Source organism: Lucilia cuprina, chromosome 3 (assembly GCF_022045245.1).
Source record: "Lucilia cuprina isolate Lc7/37 chromosome 3, ASM2204524v1, whole genome shotgun sequence".
NCBI lineage: Eukaryota > Metazoa > Arthropoda > Insecta > Diptera > Calliphoridae > Lucilia > Lucilia cuprina.
This window is the reverse complement of record NC_060951.1, coordinates 6,120,757-6,130,085: the sequence shown is the minus strand read 5'-3', so window position 1 is coordinate 6,130,085 and position 9,329 is coordinate 6,120,757. Positions and strand designations below refer to the sequence as shown.

The following is a 9,329-nucleotide window of genomic DNA, read 5'->3' as shown; positions in this document are numbered from 1 at the left end:
TAGACTAGACTATAGACTAGACTATAGACTAGACTATAGACTAGACTATAGACTAGACTATAGAATAGACTATAGACTAGACTATAGACTAGACTCTAGACTAGACTAAACTGTAGACTAGACTATAGACTACTATATAGTCCAGACTAAAGACTATTCTATAGTCCAGACTATAGACTATTCTATAGTCCAGACAAGAGACTATTCTATAGTCCAGACAATAGACTATTCTATAGTACAGACAATAGACTATTCTATAGTCCACACAATAGACTATTCTATAGTCCACACTATAGACTTTCCTATAGTCCCGACTACAGACATTTCTAGAGTCCAGACTATAGACTATTCTATAGTCGAGACTATAGACTATTCTATAGTCCAGACTGTAGACTATTCTGTAGTCCAGACTATAGACTATTCTATAGTCCAGACTACAGACTATTCTATAGTCCAGACTATAGACTATTCTATAGACCAGACTTTAGACTATTCTGTTGTCCAGACTATAGATTATTCTATAGTCCAGACCAGACTATAGACTATTCTATATTCCAGAATATAGAGTATTCTATTGGCCAGCCTATAGACTATGAAATAGCTATTCTATATTCCAGACCTTAAGACTATAGACTATTCTATAGTCCAGACTATAGACTATTATATGGTCCAGACCAGACTATAGACTATTCTATAGTCCAGACTATAGACTATTCCATAGCGCAGACTATATACTATTATATATTCCAGACCTTAAGCTATTATACAGTCTTTACAGTGGAATATAGGCTGTTCAATTATCCTGACTATAGACTTTTCTATAGATCATTATTTAAATTTCAAACGTCTTTACAATTTAAACTCCCGGATAAATTCCTTATAAACCTTATTTACCCTCTGGCGCCATTGGTCTCTGATTCGACACACTCCTTTACAGTGTTACAATAATTTTACATGACTTGGTGTTGGCAAATGTCAAACAAAATCTATCAATTTGACAGAAATGTCAATGCAATACAGAGAATTTCTATAAAATATGTCAATCAAATTAAAACATATAAGATTACAACACTGCAAGTGTGAATAGCACATAAAAAAGACTTCGATATGATGGGGAGAAGTTGAAATAGATTTTCTTACAAAAGACCTTCAAAAAAGTTGTTTTCTAAGGCAGACTTAAGCAGATAATAAAAAAAATAAAAATTATTATGTAGCGATCTAAAAAAAAGACCTCAATTTAAAGGCAAATGTTTGGTCAGAAGTTGTTTTTTAATTTACTTAAATAAAAACTGCAAACATGGCATAATTTTTTTTCTTTAGTTTAAGCAGTCGGTAAGGCAAATAATAAATTGTTTAAATAAAAAGTTTTTTTTTATATGAAAAACATCTGTGCCACAACTTTTGCAACGCTTCAATTTAAACGAAATTAAAATACAATAAAAATATTTATTATTTTTATTTTTATATAGAGACTATAAAGCTCAGAAAACATATAACTTATTTAAAGAAATATTAAACCAATATATTTTTTTTTTGTTTACTACCAGGTAGCAAAAAAAAAAAAAGATATTTGTTTAAAAAATAACTAAATGAAAAAATTTTTAAATTGCTAAAATCAACAGAAATATGCACTGCATCTAATAGTCATGTTTCAGTAGAGTAAATAATTTCTTTTTTTTTATTATGATTTTGAATAAAAAAAGAAGAAAAACTATAACAAATTAAAGTAAAAAATAAATAAATAATAAAAAGTGAATTTTATAAAATCAACATGAAAAAAATATAATGTAAAACAAAAATAAATAATGTAAACAAAGGAAAAGTAATAATTTTAACTAATAATTTAACTAAACAAAAAAAAAAAAAAAAACTACAGTGTCGAGCAAAAGAAATAGAAAATTGAATTTTTTTATAAACTAAACTATAGGTGTGGACTATAGAACACTCTATATTCTAGACTTTAAAAAAGTCTATAGTCTGGACTACAGAATAGTCTACAGTCTGGTCTATGGTCTGTAGACTAGACTATAGAATAGTTTATAGTCTGGACTACAGAATAGGCTATAGTATTGACTATAAAATAGGCCATAGTCTGCAGTATAGAAGAGTCTATAGTCTGGGCTACAGAATAGTCTATAGTCTGGACTATAGAATAGTCTATAGTCTGGACTATAGAATATTCTATACTCTGGACCATAAAATAGTCTATAGTCTGGACTATAGAATAGTCTGTATACTGGACTAAAAAAAGTCTATAGCCTGTCTATTGAATAGTCTATAGTCTGGACTATAGAAAAATTTATATTCTGGATAAAAAAATGGTCTATGGTTTGTCTATGGAATAGTCTATAGTCTGGGCTGTAGAATAGTCTATACTCTGGACTATAGAATAGTCTATACTCTGGACTATAAAATAGTCTATAGTCTGGACTATAAAATAGCCCATAGTCTGGACTATAGAATAGCCAAGACTAAAGAACCATCTTTAGTCTCAACCATAGAATAGTCTGTAGTCTGGGTTATAGAATAGTCTATAGTCTGGACTATAGAATAGTCTATAGTCTGGACTATAGAATAGTCTAAAGTCTGGACTATAGAATAGAATAGTCTATAGTCTGGACTATAGAATAGTCTATAGTCTGGTCTATAGAATAGTCTATAGTCTTGACTATACAATAGGCTATAGTCTGTACTCTAGAATAGTCTATATTCTGGAATATAGAATAGTCTATAGTCTGGACAATAGAATAGTCTATAGTCTGGACTATAGAATAGCCTATAGTCTGAACTAGTATATAGTCTGGACAATAGAATAGTTTATAGACTGGATTATAGAATAGTCTATAGTAAAGACTTTAGAATAGTCGAAACCCTGGACTATAGAATAGTCTATAGTCTGAACTATAGAATAGTCTATTATATGAACTATAGAATAGTCTATAGCCTGTAGTCTGGACTATAGAATAGTCTATAATCTGGACTATAGTATAGGCTACAATCTAGACTATAGAATATGGTATAGTCTGCACTTTAGAATGGGGTATAGTATGAACTATATATTAGGCTATAGTTTGGACTTTCGAATAGTCTATAGTCTGGACTATAGAATATGCTATAGTCTGCACTTTAGAATAGGATATAGTTTGGACTATATTATATGCTATAATCTAGACATTAGAATAGTCTATAGTCTGGACTATAGAATAGTCTATAGTCTGGACTATAGAATAGTTTATAGTCTGGACTATAGAATAGTTTATAATCTGGACTATAGAATAGGCTATAGTCTAGACATTCGAATAGTCTATAGTCTGGGCTATAGAATAGTCTATAGTCTGGACTATATATTAGTCTATAGTCTGGACTATAGAATAGTCTATAGTCTGTACTATAGGATAGTCTATAGTCTGGACTAGTATATAGTCTCGAATATAGAATACTTTATGGACTGGATTATAGAATAGTCTATAGTAAATACTTTAGAATAATCTAAAGCCTGGACTATAGAATAGTCGATAGTCTGAACTATAGAATAGTCTATTATATGGACTATAGAAAAGTCTAAAGTCTAGACTATAGAATAATCTATAGCCTGTAGTCTGGACTATAGAATAGTCTATAGTCTGGACTATAGTATAGGCTACAGTCTAGACTATAGAATATGCTATAGTCTGCACTTTAGAATAGGGTATAGTATGAACTATATAATAGGCTATAGTTTGGACTTTCGAATAGTCTATAGTGTGGACTATAGAATATGCTATAGTCTGCACTCTAGAATAGTTTATAGTCTGGACTATAGAATAGGCTATAGTCTAGACTTTCGAATAGTCTATAGTCTGGACTATAGAATAGTCTATAGTCTGGACTATATATTAGTCTATAGTCTGGACTATAGAAAAGTCTATAGTCTGGACTATAGAAAAGTCTATAGTCTGGACTATAGAATAGTCAATAGTCTGGAATGGACTAGCTATAGTCTAGACTATAGAACATGCTATAGTCTGCACTTTAGAATAGAATATAGTTTGGACTATATTATAGGACTATAGACTGGACTATAGAATAGTCTAAAGTTTTGTCTATAAAATAGTCTATATTCTGGGCTATAGTCTGTGCTATAGGACAGGCTATAGTCTGGATTTTATAATGGGATATACTCTGGACTATAGAATAAGCAATAGTCTGGACTATAGATATATGTTTAATCTTTTCGTAGGAATTTGTTTTTTATTTCATAATTTCTATGAATTTAATGTAATTTTATTCGATTTATTATTTTGAAATTTTTGCCTGTTTGTCGGATAACTTTGTTTATTTTTTCTGTATTTTAAAGCACTTTTATTTTATGAAGTGTTATTAAGTCTTTTAAAAATTTCGGTTAAAATGGTTTTTAGATTTTTGTCTGTTTGTCGGTTGAGTGCTTGTTTAGGGGTTTTTGAGTATTTTTTTATATTTTATCAAAATAAATGTTATTAATCAAATGATTAAGTTAATTTTACTTAAATTTGGTTATTTTGAGAATTTTGTCTGATTGACGGTTGTTGGAAATTTTATGAATTTAGATATTTTTTTTTTTTTTTTTAGGTTTTTGTTAAAAAATTTCAGCGTTTTTTTTAATTTGAAGTCATTATTTTTAAGTAACAATGAGTTTTCAAAATTTGTCTGATTGTCGGTTGTTGAGTTTTTTTAAAAGCTTATTGGTTTACTTAACTTTAGTCTAATTTCTACTTTTCCCTCCCAGTTTAGCTTCGATTCAGTGAATTTTCTATAAATTTAATATTTTATTGCTTTTTATAGTACAACTATCAGATTTCATTATTTATATATAATTTTTTTGATATTTTTACTTTACAGTCTTATAACACCCAACACCACCTGCATCTTCATCTATACTTCTAACTGCTGTCAAGTGTGTTAAACTTTACCTGACAACACTTTTAGTTTTGTAAACGTCTTGAATTGCAAAATAATAAAATATTTTTTTCAAATTTATTTGAATTTCCTTTAAATGAATATTTTTTTTTTTCATTTAAATTCGCATTTTATACTTAACGTACGTTTGTGTTTTTATCTCTAGTATGAAAAACACTTGGCAGTTTTCTTAGCTACAGCTGTGTAAAAGTTGCTAAAAGTTGTCGTAGTAACTAGTATATGGTTACAGCAAACAAACCAAAAAAAAAGTAAACTTTTACAACGTCAACTATAGTAGTAAAGCTACAATAAAGCTAAAACTAATCTGGTAAGTTTTAAACTAAAACATTTCCGCTTTTGTTTGTTTCGAATAATGTTTTTTTTTGCCAAATTTTTCCGCTAGTGATTTTCTTTATTTTTTCCACATTTTATATAATATTATTTATTTATTTTTTGTATTAATTATTCGCCTAAAAACAATATAGTAATTATGTTATATTTATTACAAAAAGGTTAACGAAAGAAAAAGCACGCGATTTTTGATTAAAACTTATTAGGTAACTAGCTCAACATCTAAGGTTTTGGGGTTACAAAAAAACACAAAAAAACAATAAAAGCAAATATTCGGAAATTAAATAAAGTTAATTAAATATTAATAAATAAATATTAAACAATATTAATAAATTATAAAAAAGTAATAAAATATTACATAAGTTTTTTGAATGTTTTTAACATGTTTTACTTTAATAAAATTTGTTTAAATTTTAACTGTTCAAAAAACCTGAATAAAGAATTCATTTTAGGCAAGGCTATGTAAATAGTTTAGACTGTTTCATATTCTATCGTCCAGACTATAGACTATTCTATAGTCCAGACTACAGACTATTCTATAGTCCAGAGTAATAGACTATAGACTATACTTAAGTCCAGACTATAAACTATTCTATAGTCCAGACTATAGACTATTCTATAGTCCAGACTATAGACTATTCTATAGCCCAGACTATAGACTATTCTATAGTCCAGACTATAGATTATTCTATAGTCCAGACTATAGATTATTCTATAGTCCAGACTATAGACTATGCTATAGTCCAGACTTAGACTATTCTATAGGCCAGACTATAGACTATTCTATAGTCCAGACTATAGACTATTCTATAGTCCAGACTATAGACTATTCTATAGTCCAGACTATAGACTATTCTATAGTCCAGACTATAGACTGTTCCATAGTCCAGACTATAGACTGTGCTACAGTCAGGCTGTTCTATAGATTAGATCAGACTACAGATAGTTTTATACTACAGACTATAGACTGTTATATAGTTCAGACTATTGTCTGTTCAGATTATAGAATGTGATATAATCTCGACTGTTCTATAGTCCAGGTTATAAACCCTTCTAAAGTCCAGACTATTCTATAGGCTATTCTATAGTCCTGACTATAAACTATTCCATAGTCCAGACTATAGATTGTTCTATAGACCAGTCTATTCTATAGATCAGATTAAAGATAGTTCTATACTCCAGACTATATACTTTTATACAGTCCAGAGTATTGTCTGTCTAGATTATAGAATGTGATATAATCTCAACTGTTCTATAATTCAGATTATAGAATCTTCTATAGTCCTGACTATAGACTACTCTATAGTCCAAATTATAGACTATTCTATAGGTCAGACTATTCTAAAGTCCAGCCTTTACACCATTCTATTGTCCAGACTATTCTAAACTCCAGGCTATTCTATAGTCTAAACTAAGGACTGTTCTATAGTCCAGACTTAATACTGTTTTATGGCCCAAACTATAGAATGTTCGACACTGCAGACAATAGACTGTTCTTTAGTACAGACTATAGAAAATTATATAGTCCAAATTATAGACTATTCTATAGTCCAGACTACAGACTATTCTATAGTTCAGAATATAGACTATTTTGTAGTCCAGACTATAGACTATTCTATAGTCCAGACTAAATACTGTTTTATGGCTCAAACTATAGAATGTTCGATACTGCAGACAATAGCCTGTTCTTTAGTCCAGACTATACTCTATTTTATAGTCCAGACTATAGACTATTCTATAGCCCATACTATAGACTATTCTATAGCCCAGACTGTAGACTATCCTATAGTCCAGATTATAGACTATTCTATAGTCCAGACTATAGACACTTCTATAGTCCAGACTATAGGCACTTCGATATTCCAAACTATAGACACTTCTATATTCCAGACTATAGACACTTCTATAGTCCAGACTATAGACACTTCTATAGTCCAGACTATAGACATTTCTATAGTCCAGACTATAGACACTTCTATAGTCCAGACTATAGACACTTCTATAGTCCAGACTATAGACACTTCTATAGTCCAGACTATAGACACTTCTATAGTCCAGACTATAGACACTTCTATAGTCCAGACTATAGACTCTTCTATAGTCCAGACTATAGACTCTTCTATAGTCCAGACTATAGACACTTCTATAGTCCAGACTATAGACTCTTCTATAGTCCAGACTATAGACTCTTCTATAGTCCAGACTAAAGACTCTTCTATAGTCCAGATTATAGACTCTTCTATAGTCCAATTATATAGTCCAGTCTATAGACTATTCTATGTTACAGACTATAGACTATTCTATAGTCCAGACTATAAACTATTCTATGTTACAGACTATAAACTATTCTATGTTACAGACTATAGACTATTCTATGTTACAGACTATAGACTATTCTATGTTACAGAGTATAGACTCTTCTATAATTTTATAATTTTTAAGCCCTACCGGTAGAGGGTCCTATAATCCAACCTATAAACTCATCCAAAGTCCAGACTGCAGACTGTTCTATAGTCCTACATATATACTGCTCTATAGTCCATTCTATGGATTGTTCTAAAGTAAACCCTATAGTCTATAATCCAGACTGCAGACTCTTCTGTAGTCCAGACTATAGACTCTTCTATAGTCCAGCCTGCAAACTGTTCTATATTTTAGACATTAATTCATTTAGAGTTTTAATATAAATTTTATGCTACAAGTTCCTTTATAAAAACAGACAATAACTTTTATTTTTCTTTTGGAATGTGTCTTTTCTTTTTATTTTCTTTTTTTTGTACTTAATCAGCCATTAACTGAAAAATGACCCTATAAAAAGTAAGCCTTAACAAAAACTCCAGTTTAACTTTAACATGACCTAAAAAAAACCAGCAAAAATTTATTTTATTTTTTTTCAAGAAGTATGCCAAAGTAAACCTGTCAAACTTGTTGCCCGTTAAGGTAACCACAAAATCTTTGATCAAGTCGGTGAAAAGTACAAAACAGCAATTTCCTTGTTCCACTAAAAAAATGACAGGCTTAACGTAGAAGAAGAAGGAAAAAACGAAATCCGCTAAACATACGACCAGTAAAATATGTGTGTACTTTTTTTTATGACCCTTATAATAACAAGGCACGTTCTTTTAATGGTTTAAAATTGACGCTTTTGTTTTTCTACTAACTTTTAAGCTGGAGTTTATTTACATTTTTTAAGCTGTTAAGAGAAAAAAATGTTTATTCATGTTTTGGCTTTTTGAAGCTAAAAGTGTTTGCTAGCTGCACTCCCCAAATGTTTAACAGGTGGTCAAAGAATAAGGAATTTTTCTACAACTTTGAAGTGATTTTAAATTATGAAATATTTCTTTGTTTGCATTTTTATTTCTAAGCTACAAAAAAAAAGTTCTTTGTTAAGCGCTGCTTATATATATAAATTTGCTAATCCTTTGTACTTTAGTCTAATGTACAAAACATATTTTTGAACATTTGTCAAAGACAAATTTAACAAAACGGTTTTAAAAAAATTTAAGAAAAAAATAAATTCTGACCATAATCCGGACTATAGAAAACTATAGAACAGTTTTTATTTTGACTATAGAACGGTCTATCATCTGGTCTATAGAACATATAGCCTGGACTATAGAGCAGTCAATAATTTGGACTTTGGACTAGTGTATAGTGTGGACTATAAGAACAGTCTATAATATGGACTATAGAATAGTCTATAGGATGGATTATAGAACAGTCTGTAGTCTGGACTATAGAATAGTCTATAGTGTGGACTATAGAACAGTCTGTAGTCTGGACTATAGAATAGTCTATAGTGTGGACTATAGAACAGTCTATAGTCTGGACTATAGAACAGTCTATAGTCTGGACTATAGAACAGTCTATAGTCTAGACTATAGATTAGTCTATAGTCTGGACTATAGAACAGTCTATAATCTGGACTATAGAACAGTCTATAGTCTGGACTATAGAACAGTCTATAGTCTGGACTATAGTACAGTCTATAGTCTGGACTATAGAACAGTCTATAGTCTGGACTATAGAACAGTCTATAGTCTGGACTATAGAACAGTCTATAG

The 9,329-nt window shown here is 29.9% G+C and overlaps 1 long non-coding RNA gene across 2 annotated transcripts in view; it reads left to right on the top strand.

Annotated features, from left to right (window-relative positions):
• The window catches only part of LOC111682229, a 64,779-nt gene that overhangs the window by 5,547 nt on the left and 49,903 nt on the right, over nt 1-9,329 (top strand). For both annotated transcript variants that reach the window (XR_006940357.1, XR_006940356.1), the window contains exon 2: nt 4,858-5,242. This is a non-coding gene — a long non-coding RNA (uncharacterized LOC111682229). The remainder of the gene's footprint in view (nt 1-4,857; nt 5,243-9,329) is intronic.